Source organism: Chiloscyllium punctatum, chromosome 19, assembly GCF_047496795.1.
Source record: "Chiloscyllium punctatum isolate Juve2018m chromosome 19, sChiPun1.3, whole genome shotgun sequence".
Classification (NCBI taxonomy): domain Eukaryota; kingdom Metazoa; phylum Chordata; class Chondrichthyes; order Orectolobiformes; family Hemiscylliidae; genus Chiloscyllium; species Chiloscyllium punctatum.
Window position 1 is genome coordinate 8,395,025 of NC_092757.1, and position 16,719 is coordinate 8,411,743.

The following is a 16,719-nucleotide window of genomic DNA, read 5'->3' on the forward strand; positions in this document are numbered from 1 at the left end:
TGACAGACTGTGACACGCTGTGACACTCTCTGATTCTCTCTGAAACTAACTGTTACACTCTCTAGCAGACTGTGACACACTGTGACACTCTCAGAGACAGACTGTGACACTTTCTGACTCTCCCTGTGTCTCTGGCACACATTGTGAAAATCTCTGATCCTATCGGAAACTCTCTGAGGCACACTGTGCCACTCTCTGACGGACTGTGACACACTGTGACACTCTCTGACACTCTCTTAGACACACTGACATGCACTGTTCTTATCTAACACTTTCTGAGACGCACTGCAACACTCTCTGATCCTATCTGACACTCTCTGAGACACACTGTGACATTCTTTCACAGACTGTGACACACTTTGAGCCAAATGCTGACACTCACTGACACTCTCTGAGACACAGTATGACACACTGTGACACTTTATGACTCTCTCTGAGACACTCTGCAATACACTGTAAGATTCTCTGACAGATTGTGTCTCACAGTGACACTCTGTGAGAAATACTGTGACACTTTCGGACACTTTCTGAGTCTCTGAGACACACTGTGACACTCTCTTAGACACACTGTGACCCTCTCTGAAACTCTCTTAAACACACTGCGACATTCTCTGACTCTCTCTGACCCTCTCTAAGGCACACTGTGACACTCGCTGACAGACTGTGACAAACTGCGGCACTCTCAAAGACAGACTGTGACACTTTCTGACTCTCTCTGACTCTCTGAGACACACTGGGATACTCTCTGACTCTCTCTGAGACACACTGTGACACTCTCTGATGCACACTGTGACACTCTCTGACATACTGTGACACTCTCTAAGACAGACTGTGAAACTCTCTGATTCTCAATGACACTCTCTGAGATACACTGTGACACTCTCCGACAGACTGTGACACACTGTGACACTCTCTGACTCTCTGAGACACACTGTGACACTCTCTGAGACACACTGTGACACTCTCTGACACACTGTGACACACTCTGAGACAGACTGTGACACTTTCTGACTCTCTGTGACACACCGTGACACTCTCTGATCCTATTTGACATTCTCAGAGACACACTGTGACACACTTCGACTCTCTCTGACACTCTCTGAGACACACTGTGACACTCTCACACTCTCTGACAGGCTGTTACACACTGTGACACTCTCTGACTCTCACTGAAAGGCACTGTGACACTCTCTGAGACCGACTGTGACACTCTCTAACTCTCTCCGAAAGGCACTGTGACACTCTCTGAGAAACACTGTGACACTCTCTGACACTCTGTCAAATACACTGTGACACGCTTTGTCAGACTGTGACACACTGCGACATACTCTGACACTCGCTGAGACACACTGGGACACTCTCTGACTCTGTCTGACAATTTGAGATGCAATGTGACACTCTCTTATCCTATCTGAGACACACTGTGACACTCTCTGACAGACTGTGACACACTGTGTCACTCTCCAAGACAGACTGTGACACTTTCTGACTCCCTCTGACTCACTCTAAAATATACTGTAGCCTTCTCTGACAGAGCGTGATCCACGGTGTCACTCTCTGAGACAGACTGTGACACACTCTGACTCTCTGAGATACACTGTGATACAGTCTGGCTCTCTGTGACACTCTATGTGGCACAGTATGACACACTACAACACTCTCTGACTCACTCTGACACTCTCTGAGACACACTGTGACACTCTCTCACAAACTGTGAACCACTCTGAAACAAACTGTAACCATCTCTGACACTTTCTGAGACACACTGTGACACTCTCTCACAGACTGTGACACTCTATGACTGTCTCTGACACTTACGTAGACACATTGTGACACTCTTTGAGTCTCTGAGACACACTGTGACACTCTGTGACTCTCTCTGATACACTGGAAAGCACTGTGACACACTCGGTCCCTCTCTCACACTCTCTGAGACACACTGTGACATTTTTTGACTCTCTCTCACACTCTTTGAGACACACTGTGACACTCTCTGACTCTCTCTGAGATAACCTGTGACGCGCTCTCACACTCTGAGAAACACGGTAACGCACTCTGACAGACTGTGACAGACTGTGACACTTTCTGTGACACACGATGACACTCTCTCACGGACGGTGACACTCTCTGACACTGGGGTGACATTTTCTGAGACACTGTGACACTCTCTGAGACACACTGTGACACTTTCTGTCTCTCTCTGACTCCCTGAGACACACTGTGACACTCTCTGACCCGCTCTGACCCTCTCTGACTCTCTCTGAGACACACTGTGACACTCTCTGACAGACTGTGACAGACTGTGACACACTGTGACACTCTCTGACACTCTCTTAGACACACTGTAACACACTTTGTGATACACTGTCACACTCTCTGATCTGCTCTGACTCTCTTACTCTTTCTGAGACGCACTGAGACACTCGTCGACTCACTCTGACACTCTGTGAGGCACAGTATGACAAACTGTGACACTCTCTGTCTCTCTCTGGCACTCTCTGAGGCACACTGTGACACTCTCTGACAGACTGTGACACTTCTGAATCTCTCTGACTCACTGCGAAATATACTGTAACCTTCTCTGACAGACTGTGACACACTGTGACACACTCAGAGACAGACTGCGACACGTTCTGACTCTCGCTGACTCTCTGAGACACGCTGTGAGTCTCTCTTAAACACACTGTGACACTCTCTGACACTCTCTTAGGCACACTCTGACACTTTCTGACAGTCTCTGAGACCGACTGCGACTCTCTCTGACTCTCCCTGACACTCTCTGAGGCACAGCATGACATCTGTGACCCTCTCTGACAGATTGTGACAAACTGTGACACTCTCTGACTTTCTCTGACACTCTCTTAGGCGCACTGTGACACTCTTTAACAGACTGTAAAACTCTCTGACACATTCTGCGGCACACTGTGACACACTCTTACAGACTGTGACACACACTGACACTCTCTGACCCTCTCTGAGACCGACAGTGACTCTCTCTGTCTCTCCCTGACACTCTCTGAGGCACAGCACGACTTCTGTGACACTCTCTGACAGATTGTGACAAACTGTGACACTCTCTGACTTTCTCTGACACTCTCTTAGGCACACTGTGACACTCTCTGACTCTGTCTTAGACACTCTGTGACACTTCTTGAGTCATTCTGTCACTCTCTGAGACACACTATACAACTCTCTCACAGACTGTGACCCTCTCAGAGACAAACACTGACCCACTCTGACACTCTCTGAGACACAGTAGGACTCACTGTGAGACTCTCTGACTCTCTCTGACACACTCTGAAATACATGTAACCTTTACTGACAGACTGTGACACACTGTGACACTCTATGAGACAGACTGTGACACGTTCTGACTCTCTCTGACTCTCTGAGACACACTGCGACTCTCTCTGAGACACGCTGTGACTCTCTCTTACACACATTGTGACTCTCTCTGAAACTCTTAAAAACACGGTGACACTCTCTGACTCTCTCTGACACTCTCTGTGGCACACTGCGACACTGTCAAAGACAGACTGTGACTCTCTCTGACTCTCTGAGACACCCTGTGACACTCACTGAGACTCACTGTGACACTCTCTGACAGACTGTGACACTCTCTGACTCTCTCTGACACTCTCATAGACACATTGTGACACTCTCTGATTCTATCTGACACTCTCTGATACACACTGTGACAATCTCTGATTCTATCTGACACTCTCTGATACACACTGTGACACTCTCTGACAGACTGTGACACACTGTGACACTCACTGGCTCTCTCTGACACTCACTTAGACACACTGTGACACTCTCTGATCCTATTTGAAACTCTCTGAGGCACACTGTGACACTCTCTGACTCTCTGAGACACACTGTGACACTCTCCGAGACACAATGTGGCACTCTGGGACACAATGCGACACACTGTGACACTCTGACTCTTTGAGACACATGCTGATTCTCTCTGACACCCTCTGAGACAGAATGTGACACTCTCGGACACTCTCTGAGCCACAGCACGACACACTGTGACACTCTCTGACAGGTTGTGACAAGCTGTGACATTCTCTGACTTTCTCTGACTCTCCGAGACACATTGGGACCCTCTCTGACAATTTGGGATGCACTGTGACGCTCTTGGACAGACTGTGACACACTCTGACACACTATGACACTCTCTAAGACACACTGGGACCCTCTCTAACAATTTGAGACGCACTGGGCCACTCTCTGGTCCTATCCGTCTCTCTTGGAGACACACTGTGACACTCTCTGAGACACACTGTGATACTTTCTGACTCTCTCTGAAACACACCGTGACGCTCTCTGAGAGACTGTGACACACTGTGACACTCTCTGATACTCTCTGAGACACATTGGGATCCGCTCTGACAATTTGAGATGCACTGCGACACTCTCTGATACTATCCGACACTCTCTGAGACACACTGTGACACTCTCTGACACTATCTGAAAAGCAATGTAACACTCTCTGACAGACTGTGACAAACTGTGACACTCTCTAACTCTCTGTGAAACACTGTGATACTCCCTAACAGACTATGAGAAACTGTGACACTCTCAGAGACAGACTGTGACACGTACCGACTCTCTCTGCCTCTCTGAGACACGCTGAGAATGTCTTCAGAAACACTGTGAATCTCTCTCACACTCCCTTAAACACACTGTGACACTCTCTGACTCTCTCTGACACTCTCTGAAGCACAATGTGACACTCTCTGAAACACACTGTGACACTCTCTAACAGACTGTGAAACTCTCTGACACACTCTGCGGCACACTGTGACACGCTCTGACAGACTGCGACACACTGTGACACTCTCTGACAGTCTCTGAGACCGACTGTGACACTCTCTGACTCTCCCTGACACTCTCTGAGGCACAGTACGGCATCTGTAACCCTCTCTGACAGATTGTGACAATCCGTGACACTCTCTGACTCTCTCTGAGACAGTCTGTGACACTTTCTGTGTCATTCTGTATTATCTGAGACACACTACAACACTCTCTCTCAGACTGTGACCCTCTCTGAGCCAAATGCTGACACTCTCTGACACTCTCTGAGACACAGTAGGTCTCACTGTGAAACTCTCTGACTCTCTCTGACACACTCTGAAATACATATAACCTTTACTGAGAGACTGTGACACACTGTGACACTCTATGAGACAGACTGTGACACGTTCTGACTCTCACTGACTCTCTCAGACACACTGTGACTCTCTCTGAGACACGCTGAGACTCTCTCTTAGACGCACTGTGACTCTCTCTGAAAGTCTCTTAAACACACTGTGACGCTCTCTGCAACTCTCTGAGGCACACTGTGACACTCTGTGTCATTCTGTATTCTCTGAGACACACTATAACACTCTCTCTCAGACTGTGACCCTCTCTGAGCCAAATGCTGACACTCTCTGACACTCTCTGAGACACAGTAGGACTCACTGTGACACTCTCTGACTCTCTCTGACACACTCTGAAATACATTTAACCTTTACTGAGAGACTGTGACACACTGTGACACTCTATGAGACTGACTGTGACACGTTCTGACTCTCACTGACTCTCTCAGACACACTGTAACTCTCTCTGAGACACGCTGAGACTCTCTCTTAGACGCACTGTGACTCTCTCTGAAAGTCTCTTAAACACACTGTGACGCTCTCTACCACTCTCTGTGGCACACCGTGACACTCTCAAAGACAGACTGTGACTCTCTCTGACTCTCTGAGGCACACTGTGACACTCACTGAGACTCACTGAGACTCACTGTGACACTCTCTGACAGATTGTGAAACTATGACTCTCTCTGAGACTCTCTTAGACGCGCTGTAACACTCTCTGACTCTCTCTGACACTCACCTCGACACACTGTAACATTCGCTGACACTCTGACACTCACCTCGACACACTGTGACACTCGCTGACTCTCTGACACTCACCTAGACACACTGTCACACTCACCGACTCTCTGACACTCACCTAGACACACTGTGACACTCGCTGACTCTCTCTGACACTCACCTAAACACACTGTGACACTCTCTGATCCTATCTGACACTCTCTGAAACACATTCTAACACTCTCTGACTCTCTCTGAAACACACTGTGACACTCTCTAACAGACTGTTACGCTCTCTGACACACTCTGAGGCACACTGTGACTTGCTCTGAGAGACTGTGACGCACTGTGTCACTCTCTGAAACTTTCTGAGACACACTGTTACACTTTCTGACTCTCTCTGACTCTCTGAGACACACTGGGACACTCTCTGAGACACACAGTGACACTCTATGACCCTCTCTGAGACCGACTGTGTGTGTCTCTCTCTCACGCTCTCTGATACTCTCTGTGGCACAGTACGACACATTGTGACACTCTCTGACTTTCTCTGACACGCTCTTAGGCACACTGTGATACTCTGACTCTCTCTGACCCTCTCTCAGACACACTGTGACTCTTTCTGAGTCATTCTGTCACTCTCTGAAATTCACTATGACACTCTCTCACAGACTGTGACCCTCTCTGAGACAAATGCTGACCCTCTCGGAAACTCTGAGACACAGTACGACTCACTGTGATACTCTCTGACAAACTCTGCAATACAGTGTAACCTTTTCTGATGGACTGTGACACTATGTGACACTCTCTGAGACACACTGTGACACTCTCTGAGACACACTATGACACTCTATGAGACACACTGTGTGACACTCTCTGATTGCATTTGACACTCTCTGAGACACACTATGACAGACTATGACACACTATGACATTCTCTGACTCTCTCCGAGGCAAACTGTGACCCTCTCTGACCCTCTCTGAGACCGACTGTGACCCTTTCTGACTGAATGTGACACTCTCTGAGAGACGGTGACACTATCTGTGACACGCTGTGTTACTCTCCGACACACTGTTACACTCCCTGACCCTGTCTGACACTCTCTGAGACACATGTGACACTCTCTGAGCGACTGTGACACTCTCTGACAAATGGTGACATTCTCTGAGACACCGTGACACTCTCTGAGACACACGGTGACACTCTCTGACACACTTTGACACTCTCTGACCGACTGAGATAGACTGTGACATTTTCTGTGACACACTGCGACACAGTATGACATTCTCTGACAGACTATGAAACTCTGTGACATTCTCTGACTCTCTCTGAGGCACACTGTGACACTCTCTGACAGACTATGAAACACTGTGACACTCTCCTAGGCACACTGTGACACTCTCTGACTATCTCTGACACTCTGAGACATACTCTGACACTCTGTGACACTCTCTGACCCTCTCTGAGACACTCTGTAACACTCTCTGAATCGCTCTAACACTCACTGAGACACACTATGACACTCTCTGACACTCTCTGAGACACACTGTGACACTTCCACACTCTCTCTGACCTTCTCTGGGGCACAATATGACACTCTCTGACTCACTCTGACCCTCTCTGAGACACAGTGTAAAACTCTTAGAGAAACACTATGACACTCTCTGAGACACACTGTAACACTCTCTGACTCTCTCTGACACTCGCTGAAACACACTGTAACACTCTCTGACACTCTCTGAGAAACACTATGAGATACTCTGACTCTCTCTGACACTCTCTGAGAAAATGTGACACTTTCTGACACACACTGTGAAACTCTCTAACTCTCTCTGAGCACATTGTAACACTCTCTGACTCTCTCTGACACTTTGTGACACACTGTCACAGACTCGGACCCTCTCTGAAACTCTCTGAGACAGACTGTGACACACTCTGACAGGTTATGACAAGCTGTGACATTCTCTGACTTTCTCTGACACTCTCTTAGACACACTGTGTCACGCTCTGAAAGACTGTGAGAATTTCTGTGACACACTATGACACTCTCTGAACGACTGTGACACACTGAGACACTCTCAAAGACAGACTGACACTTTATGACCCTCTCTGACACTCTCTGAGACTCTCTGAGACACATTGGGACCCTCTCTGACAATTTGGGATGCACTGTGACGCTCTTGGAAAGACTGTGACACACTCTAAGACACACTATGACACTCTCTAAGACACACTGGGACCCTCTCTAACAATTTGAGACGCACTGGGCCACTCTCTGGGCCTATCCGACTCTCTCGGAGACACACTGAGACACTGTCTGAGACACACTGTGATACTTTCTGACTCTCTCTGAAACACACTGTGACGCTCTCTGAGAGACTGTGACACACTGTGACACTCTCTGAGACTCTCTGAGACACATTGGGACCCTCTCTGACAATTTGAGACGCACTGCGACACTCTCTGATACTATCCGACACTCTCTGAGACACACTGTTACACTCTCTGAGACACACTGTGACACTCTCTGACACTATCTGAAAAGCAATGTAGCACTCTCTGACAGACTGTGACAAACTGTGACACTCTCTAACTCTCTGTGAAACACACTGTGATACTCCCTAACAGACTATGAGAAACTGTGACACTCTCAGAGACAGACTGTGACACGTACCGACTCTCTCTGCCTCTCTGAGACACGCTGAGAATGTCTTTAGAAACACTGTGAATCTCTCTCACACTCCCTTAAACACACTGCGACACTCTCTGACTCTCTCTGACACTCTCTGAAGCACAATGTGACACTCTCTGAAACACACTGTGACACTCTCTAACAGACTGTGAAACTCTCTGACACGCTCTGCCGCACACTGTGACACGCTCTGACAGACTGTGACACACAGTGACACTCTCTGACAGTCTCTGAGACCGACTGTGACACGCTCTGACTCTCCCTGACACTCTCTGAGTCACAGCACGGCATCTGTAACCCTCTCTGACAGATTGTGACAATCTGTGACACTCTCTGACTCTCTCTGAGACACTCTGTGACACTTTCTGTGTCATTCTGTACTCTCTGAGACACACTATAACACTCTCTCTCAGACTGTGACCCTCTCTGAGCCAAATGCTGACACTCTCTGACACTCTCTGAGACACAGTAGGACTCACTGTGACACTCTCTGACTCTCTCTGACACACTCTGAAATACATTTAACCTTTACTGAGAGACTGCGACACACTGTGACACTCTATGAGACTGACTGTGACACGTTCTGACTCTCACTGACTCTCTCAGACACACTGTAACTCTCTCTGAGACACGCTGAGACTCTCTCTCAGACGCACTGTGATTCTCTCTGAAAGTCTCTTAAACACACTGTGACGCTCTCTACCACTCTCTGTGGCACACCGTGACACTCTCAAAGACACACTGTGACACTCTCTGAGACTCTCTGAGACACATTGGGACCCTATCTGACAATTTGAGACGCACTGCGACACTCTCTGATACTATCCGACAATTTCTGAGACACACTGTGACACTCTCTGACACTATCTGAAAAGCACTGTAACACTCTCTGACAGACTGTGACAAACTGTGACACTCTCTACCACTCTGTGAAACACACCGTGATACTCCCTAACAGACTATGAGAAACTGTGACACTCTCAGAGACAGACTGTGACACGTACCGACTCTCTCTGCCTCTCTGAGACACGCTGAGAATATCTTTAGACACACTGTGAATCTCTCTCACACTCTCTTAAACACACTGTGACACTCTCTGACTCTCTCTGACACTCTGTGAAGCACACTGTGACACTCTCTGAAACACACTGTGACACTCTCTAACAGACTGTGAAACTCTCTGACACACTCTGCGGCACACTGTGACACGGTCTGACAGACTGTGACACACTGTGACACTCTCTGACAGTTTCTGAGACCGACTGTGACACTCTCTGACTCTCACTGACACTCTCTGAGGCACAGCACGGCATCTGTAACCCTCTCTGACAGATTGTGACAATCTGTGACACTCTCTGACTTTCTCTGACACTCTCTTAGGCACACTGTGACATTCTCTGACTCTCTCTGAGACACACTGTGACACTCTCTGACTCTCTCTGAGACACTCTGTGACACTTTCTGTGTCATTCTGTATTCTCTGAGACACACTATAACACTCCCTCTCAGACTGTGACCCTCTCTGAGCCAAATGCTGACACTCTCTGACACTCTCTGAGACACAGTAGGACTCACTGTGACACTCTGAATCTCTCTGACACACTCTGAAATACATATAACCTTTACTGAGAGACTGTGACACACTGTGACACTCTATGAGACTGACTGTGACACGTTCTGACTCTCACTGACTCTCTCAGACACACTGTGACTCTCTGAGACACGCTGAAACTCTCTCTTAGACGCACTGTGACTCTCTCTGAAAGTCTCTTAAACACACTGTGACGCTCTCTACCACTCTCTGTGGCACACCGTGACACTCTCAAAGACAGACTGTGACACTCTCTGACTCTCTGAGGCACACTGTGACACTCACTGAGACTCACTGAGACACACTGTAACACTCTCTGACAGATTGTGAAACTATGACTCTCTCTGAGACTCTCTTAGAAGCGCTGTAACACTCTCTGACTCTCTCTGACACTCACCTCGACACACTGTAACATTCTCTGACTCTCTGACACTCACCTCGACACACTGTAACACTCTCTGACTCTCTGACACTCACCTAGACACACTGTAACACTCTCTGACTCTCTCTGACACTCACCTCGACACACTGTAACACTCTCTGACTCTCTGACACTCACCTAGACACACTGTAACACTCTCTGACTCTCTATGGCACTCACCTAGACACACTATGACACTCGCTGACTCTCTCTGGCACTCACCTAGACACACTGTTACACTCGCTGACTCTCTCTGACACTCACCTAGACACACTGTTACACTCGCTGACTCTCTGGCACCCCCCTAGACACACTGTCACACTCGCTGACTCTCTCCGACCCTCACCTAGACACACTGTGAGACTCGCTGACTCTCTCTGACACTCACCTAGACACACTGCTACACTTGCTGACTCTCTGACACTCACCTAGACACACTGTGACACTCGCTGACTCTCTGACACTCACCTAGACACACTGTTACACTCACCGACTCTCTCTGACACTCACCTAGACACACTGTGACACTCGCTGACTCTCTCTGACACTCACCTAGACACACTGTGTCATTCGCCGACTCTCTCTGACACTCACCTAAACACACTGTGACACTCTCTGATCCTATCTGACACTCTCTGAAACACATTCTGACACTCTCTGACTCTCTGAAACACACTGTGACACTCTCTAACAGACTGTTACACTCGCTGACACACTCTGAGGCACACTGTGACTTGCTCTGAGAGACTGTGACGCACTGTGTCACTCTCTGAAACTTTCTGAGACACAGTGTTACACTTTCTGACTCTCTCTGACTCTCTGAGACACACTGTGACACTCTCTGAGACACACAGTGACACTCTATGACCCTCTCTGAGACCGACTGTGTGTGTCTGTCTCTCACTCTCTCTGACACTCTCTGTGGCACAGTACGACACAATGTGACACTCTCTGACTTTCTCTGACACGCTCTTAGGCACACTGTGATACTCTGACTCTCTCTGACCCTCTCTGAGACACACTGTGACTCTTTCTGAGTCATTCTGTCACTCTCTGAAATTCACTATGACACTCTCTCACAGACTGTGACCCTCTCTGAGACAAATGCTGACCCTCTCGGACACTCTGAAACACAGTACGACTCACTGTGATACTCTCTGACAAACTCTGCAATACAGTGTAACCTTTTCTGATGGACTGTGACACTATGTGACACTCTCTGAGACACATTGTGACACTCTCTGAGACACACTATGACACTCTATGAGACACACTGTGACACTCTCTGATTGTATTTGACACTCTCTGAGACACACTATGACAGACTATGACACACTATGACATTCTCTGACTCTCTCCGAGGCACACTGTGACACTCTCTGACCCTCTCTGAGACCGACTGTGACCCTTTCTGACTGAATGTGACACACTCTGAGAGACGGTGACACTATCTGTGACACACTGTGTTACTCTCTGACACACTGTTACACTCCCTGACCCTGTCTGACACTCTCTGAGACACATTGTGACACTCTCTGAGCGACTGTGACACTCTCTGACAAATGGTGACATTCTCTGAGACACCGTGACACTCTCTGAGACACACGGTGACACTCTCTGACACACTTTGACACTCTCTGACCGACTGAGATAGACTGTGACATTTTCTGTGACACACTGCGACACAGTATGACATTCTCTGACAGACTATGAAACTCTGTGACATTCTCTGACTCTCTCTGAGGCACACTGTGACACTCTCTGACAGACTATGACACACTGTGACACTCTCTGACTATCTCTGACACTCTGAGACATACCCTGACACTCTGTGACACTCTCTGACCTTCTCTGCGGCACTCTGTAACACTCTCTGACTCTCTCTGACACTCGCTGAAAAACACTGTAACACTCTCTGACACTCTCTGAGAAACACTATGAGATTCTCTGACTCTCTCTGACACTCTCGGAGAAACTGTGACACTTTCTGACACACACTGTGAAACTCTCTAACTCTCTCTGAGCACATTGTAACACTCTCTGACTCTCTCGGACACTTTGTGACACACTGTCACAGACTCGGACCCTCTCTGAAGCTCTCTGAGACAGACTGTGACATACTCTGCCTCTCTCTGAGACACAGATTGACACTTTGTGACACTCTCTGAGACAAACTGTGACTCTATCTGACACTCTCTGCCATTCTCTGAGACACACACTGACAGACTGTGACACACTGTGACTTTCTCTAATTCTCAATGACACTCTCTGAGATGCACTGTGACACTACCTGACAGACTGTGACACACTGTGACACTCTCTGATTCTCAATGACACTCTCTGAGATGCACTGTGACACTCTCTGTTTCTCTCTTAGGCACACTGTGACACTTTCTGACTCCCTCTGACTATCTGTGACACACTGTGACACCTTTATAGACACCCTGTGACACTCTCCGATCCTATCTGACATTCTCAGAGACACACTGTGACACACTTCGACTCTCTCTGACACTCTCTGAGACACACCGTGACACTCTCTGACAGGCTGTTACACACTGTGACACTCTCTGACACTTTGAGACACACTGTGACACTCTCTGACTCTCAATGAAAGGCACTGTGACACTCTCTGAGACCGACTGTGACACTCTCTAACTCTCTCCGAAAGGCACTGTGACACTCTCTGAAACACAGTGTGACACTCTCTGAGACATACTGTGACGCTGTCTGACTCTCTCTGAAACACACTGTGCCACTCTCTAACACGTGCTGAGACACACTGTGACACTCTCTGAAACTCTCTCAAACAACTGTGACACCTTCTGTCAGACTGTGATATAATGCGACACACTTACACTCGCTGAGACACACTGTGACTCTCTCTTAGACGCACTGTGACTCTCTCTGAAAGTCTCTTAAACACACTGTGACGCTCTCTACCACTCTCTGTGGCACACCGTGACACTCTCAAAGACAGACTGTGACTCTCTCTGACTCTCTGAGGCACACTGTGACACTCACTGAGACTCACTGAGACTCACTGTGACACTCTCTGACAGATTGTGAAACTATGACTCTCTCTGAGACTCTCTTAGACGCGCTGTAACACTCTCTGACTCTCTCTGACACTCACCTCGACACACTGTAACATTCGCTGACACTCTGACACTCACCTCGACACACTGTGACACTCGCTGACTCTCTGACACTCACCTAGACACACTGTCACACTCACCGACTCTCTGACACTCACCTAGACACACTGTGACACTCGCTGACTCTCTCTGACACTCACCTAGACACACTGTGTCATTCGCCGACTCTCTCTGACACTCACCTAAACACACTGTGACACTCTCTGATCCTATCTGACACTCTCTGAAACACATTCTAACACTCTCTGACTCTCTCTGAAACACACTGTGACACTCTCTAACAGACTGTTACGCTCTCTGACACACTCTGAGGCACACTGTGACTTGCTCTGAGAGACTGTGACGCACTGTGTCACTCTCTGAAACTTTCTGAGACACACTGTTACACTTTCTGACTCTCTCTGACTCTCTGAGACACACTGGGACACTCTCTGAGACACACAGTGACACTCTATGACCCTCTCTGAGACCGACTGTGTGTGTCTCTCTCTCACGCTCTCTGATACTCTCTGTGGCACAGTACGACACATTGTGACACTCTCTGACTTTCTCTGACACGCTCTTAGGCACACTGTGATACTCTGACTCTCTCTGACCCTCTCTCAGACACACTGTGACTCTTTCTGAGTCATTCTGTCACTCTCTGAAATTCACTATGACACTCTCTCACAGACTGTGACCCTCTCTGAGACAAATGCTGACCCTCTCGGAAACTCTGAGACACAGTACGACTCACTGTGATACTCTCTGACAAACTCTGCAATACAGTGTAACCTTTTCTGATGGACTGTGACACTATGTGACACTCTCTGAGACACACTGTGACACTCTCTGAGACACACTATGACACTCTATGAGACACACTGTGTGACACTCTCTGATTGCATTTGACACTCTCTGAGACACACTATGACAGACTATGACACACTATGACATTCTCTGACTCTCTCCGAGGCAAACTGTGACCCTCTCTGACCCTCTCTGAGACCGACTGTGACCTTTTCTGACTGAATGTGACACTCTCTGAGAGACGGTGACACTATCTGTGACACGCTGTGTTACTCTCCGACACACTGTTACACTCCCTGACCCTGTCTGACACTCTCTGAGACACATTGTGACACTCTCTGAGCGACTGTGACACTCTCTGACAAATGGTGACATTCTCTGAGACACCGTGACACTCTCTGAGACACACGGTGACACTCTCTGACACACTTTGACACTCTCTGACCGACTGAGATAGACTGTGACATTTTCTGTGACACACTGCGACACAGTATGACATTCTCTGACAGACTATGAAACTCTGTGACATTCTCTGACTCTCTCTGAGGCACACTGTGACACTCTCTGACAGACTATGACACACTGTGACACTCTCCTAGGCACACTGTGACACTCTCTGACTATCTCTGACACTCTGAGACATACTCTGACACTCTGTGACACTCTCTGACCCTCTCTGAGACACTCTGTAACACTCTCTGAATCGCTCTAACACTCACTGAGACACACTATGACACTCTCTGACACTCTCTGAGACACACTGTGACACTTCCACACTCTCTCTGACCTTCTCTGGGGCACAATATGACACTCTCTGACTCACTCTGACCCTCTCTGAGACACAGTGTAAAACTCTTAGAGAAACACTATGACACTCTCTGAGACACACTGTAACACTCTCTGACTCTCTCTGACACTCGCTGAAACACACTGTAACACTCTCTGACACTCTCTGAGAAACACTATGAGATACTCTGACTCTCTCTGACACTCTCTGAGAAAATGTGACACTTTCTGACACACACTGTGAAACTCTCTAACTCTCTCTGAGCACATTGTAACACTCTCTGACTCTCTCTGACACTTTGTGACACACTGTCACAGACTCGGACCCTCTCTGAAACTCTCTGAGACAGACTGTGACACACTCTGACAGGTTATGACAAGCTGTGACATTCTCTGACTTTCTCTGACACTCTCTTAGACACACTGTGTCACGCTCTGAAAGACTGTGAGAATTTCTGTGACACACTATGACACTCTCTGAACGACTGTGACACACTGAGACACTCTCAAAGACAGACTGACACTTTATGACCCTCTCTGACACTCTCTGAGACTCTCTGAGACACATTGGGACCCTCTCTGACAATTTGGGATGCACTGTGACGCTCTTGGAAAGACTGTGACACACTCTAAGACACACTATGACACTCTCTAAGACACACTGGGACCCTCTCTAACAATTTGAGACGCACTGGGCCACTCTCTGGGCCTATCCGACTCTCTCGGAGACACACTGAGACACTGTCTGAGACACACTGTGATACTTTCTGACTCTCTCTGAAACACACTGTGACGCTCTCTGAGAGACTGTGACACACTGTGACACTCTCTGAGACTCTCTGAGACACATTGGGACCCTCTCTGACAATTTGAGACGCACTGCGACACTCTCTGATACTATCCGACACTCTCTGAGACACACTGTTACACTCTCTGAGACACACTGTGACACTCTCTGACACTATCTGAAAAGCAATGTAGCACTCTCTGACAGACTGTGACAAACTGTGACACTCTCTAACTCTCTGTGAAACACACTGTGATACTCCCTAACAGACTATGAGAAACTGTGACACTCTCAGAGACAGACTGTGACACGTACCGACTCTCTCTGCCTCTCTGAGACACGCTGAGAATGTCTTTAGAAACACTGTGAATCTCTCTCACACTCCCTTAAACACACTGCGACACTCTCTGACTCTCTCTGACACTCTCTGAAGCACAATGTGACACTCTCTGAAACACACTGTGACACTCTCTAACAGACTGTGAAACTCTCTGACACGCTCTGCCGCACACTGTGACACGCTCTGACAGACTGTGACACACTGTGACACTCTCTGACAGTCTCTGAGACCGACTGTGACACGCTCTGACTCTCCCTGACACTCTCTGAGTCACAGCACGGCAT